Below are 3,416 nucleotides of genomic sequence, written 5' to 3'. Positions count from 1 at the left end.
GGGACCTGCCAAATGTATTTATATAGTCACTAGTAACTTCCTTTTCTAAATGTATTACAATTATTGAGTTTTTTTATTAAGAAAAGCAATAAGAATATTGATTACTCTAATCATTTACTAAGTGCTTACTCACCTGTCATTCATAGGCGAGTTTAGTTTGTTTCTGATCATTTCATTTAATTTTGACAATTTTAGGATTATTTACATATTTAAATCGATGAATAGTTTTGTGTGAATTTATGTCTAAAGTGAAGTTTGTGCCTTTGCTCACTTAATTCCATAAATAAATGAGTTACCCATTTGTACCATCACCATTTATTGATCACTACAGACTAAAAGACTAAAATCTGAAAGACTGTCTTTTCTGTCTTGAAGTGCCTTCATTCCTATGACCAAAGTAAAGTTGTCTGTATCTGCATAGGCCTGTTTGTGGACTCTATTCTGTTCATTTATCTGTGTGTCTATTTGTTTTAAAATATCATGCTTCCTTGATTATTGTAGCTTTGAAATAAATTTTGAAATTGGGAAGTATCAGTTCATCAACTTGGTCTTCATTAGTATTGTCTAGATTACTTAAAAGGATAAAGTCAGTGTCAATATCTACAAAGTAGCTTGCTGAGATTTTTATTGAGATTATACTGGTTCCTTCCATCAATTTACCAGGAATTGGCAGATTAATAATAATACCCTTTGATCATAAACAAGGAATAAAACTCAATTGATTTATTTTTTCATTGCTTTCAAGATTGCCTCATCTTTTCCCCACAGAGATCTGTAACTATTTTGTTGAATTCATATGTAAGAATTTTTCTTTTTAAGTTTATTATAAATGATATTGTTTTTCATATTTCAATATTTGTTACTGATAATATAAAGTCAACTGAATTTTGTATATTGACTTTGAACTTAATTTCATATTATCTCTATAAATTCCTATTTTGGCACATAGCAATGGACTCCATTTCAGTTTGAAATTCCTAAATCATGGCCTTGAATAATCTGAGTACTGAATTTCACGGATTCACCAAAATGGGCACAGTTAGCTTTAAAAAACTAGGTTTGGGCTTCGGGTCCTGTACTCTCTGGGTCAGCAGGGGGCGCATGAAACTGCCTTTTCTGGCCTCTGTGGTGCGCCTGTGTGGTCTGCTAGCAGAGATCAGTGTCTGGTTCATGTTGTCTCTGGTGAGAACGAGAACTTAGTTTCCTTGGAACCACTGGAAAGAAAATATTTTCTGTCCGGGGCCTTGACTGAGGAGGGGGATTTGCCACAGTTTTCCCAGATGTTTTTCTAAGTAGTGAGTATAGAATCTTTCATTTTCTAAAATATTACCACATGCTTTATCCTTTACTTTCTCATAATGTTTTAACAAGAGTCAATTTGCAAGATGATCCATTCACTGAGGGTCTATAAGGGTCCAATTCATATCATGTATCTTTTTTATGCATTCAGGATTGTTTCTCAGGAGAAATGTCAATACAGGTTCATTAGAGGGAAATACATATACAATGATAAAATTCTTGTAAAAATTGGGACCAGTCAGTCCTCTGTGGAGTCATATTGTAGCCTGAGGCAAAGGAAAAAAGATTGCACCCCTATATATTTTTTCACTTATTTGTATTAATTTTTGTACCAGAGACTCAAGGGAGAGGAGTGCTGTGCTTGATCCCTTCCCTGTTCCTGAGACTACCACAACTGTTGCCTTGTGGAGCATCACTCAAAAGTGCAATTTCTATTATAATCTGTATAAGGCCATCTACCTGGGTAGAGTTGTGCAGGTAGTGTAGTGAATATGGCATTCCCATTTTCTATTCCTCTCTAACAGAATTAGAGGTATAATTTGCATACCATAAGATTTATTGGTATCATGTTGTACAATTAAGTGAGTTTTAGTAAATTTAGAGGTAATGCAGCCATCACTACAATCAAATTTACAAGATTGCCCACTGAAAACAAAACCTGTTCATTTGTACTTGGCCCCCTGTTCTGCTCCTTGTCCTAGTCAACTACCGATCTATATTCTTTGCTTTAGATTTGAATTTCTGGACATTTTATGAAAAATGGAATCATACCGTGCAAGGTATTTTATATCTGTTTTTTTTCAATTATCAGATTATTTCTAGGCATGCAGATGCAGTAGTGTGTAGTAGTACTTCATTCCTTTTTACGGCTCAGTAATATTCCATTGTATAGATATACCACCTTTGTTTATTCATCAGTTGATGGATATTTGGATTGCTTCCATTTGTGGCTATTATATGAATTTAAATAATGCTACTATGGACATTCATATACATACTTTAGTCTGGACCTAGTTTTATTTCCTTTGTGTATATAACTGAGTGTGGAAGTGCTGGGTCATAAGGAAACTCTATGTTTAACATTTTGAGAAATAGCTAAGCTCTTTTCCAAAATGGCTGAATCATTTTACAATCCTAACAGCAACATATAATAGTTCTGGTTTCTTCCCATCATCACCAACACTTAATCTCTCTCTCTCTCTTTAAAGATTTTCTTTATTTAGTTTTAGAGAGAAGGGAAGGGAGGGAGAAAGAAAGGAAGAGAAACATCAGTGTGTGGTTGCCTCTCACCTGCCCCCTACTGGGGACCTGGCCTGCAACCCAGGCATGTGCTCTGACTAGGAATTGAACTGGTGACCCTTTGCTTCACAGGCCCACGCTCAATCCACTGAGCTACACCAGCCAGGGCTCTTTCTTTTGTTTTTTATTATACCCTAGTGACTACAAAGTGGTATATCACTGTGTTTTTAATTTACATTTCCCTAATAAGTAATAATGCTGATCATTTTGTATGCTTATTGACTCTTAGTTTATATTTGGTTAAATATTTATTCTCCCCACATTTTAATTAGTTTGTCTTATTGTTACTGAGTTATAACAGTTGTTCATATTGTATGTGTGCAACTCTGTTATCACATATGAGAATTGCAAATATTTTCTCCCATAATAAGTTATTTCAGGAATTCTTGATAGAAGCTAGAATTGTCTTTTTCTTCATTCCAAGTTCCTCTAAAGGTTAGTGCTTCAGAAAAAAGCCCATGGCCAGATTGTAGAAGTTGAAAGATGAGGTGGTGGAACAAAGATGAAATATACAAAAATTAGAACATTACTTGTCACTGTCAGGATGCGCGGGGAAGGACAAAATAGCGGCTGGACTACAACCCGGAAAAGATGGCTGATGTCAAACCAGAGAGGCGAGAGGGTGGGCTTTACCAAAATGGATATTCGCATACCAACCTGAGCCCGAGGAAAACCACCAATGATGTATTGCCACTTTGTTCAGAGGGGACCAATCCCCAGCTCCCACTGAGAGCCAATGAAAATAAAACCCCGCCACATTCCCTCCTTGGGCAGCAACCTCTCTGGCCTCGAACTTTGCAGACCTTAGAATCTTGCCC

This window comes from Artibeus jamaicensis, unplaced genomic scaffold (assembly GCF_021234435.1).
Source record: "Artibeus jamaicensis isolate MK-2021 breed Jamaican fruit bat unplaced genomic scaffold, CSHL_Jam_final contig_240, whole genome shotgun sequence".
In the NCBI taxonomy this organism is placed as follows: Eukaryota; Metazoa; Chordata; class Mammalia; order Chiroptera; family Phyllostomidae; genus Artibeus; species Artibeus jamaicensis.
Note: the sequence above shows the minus strand (reverse complement) of the source record.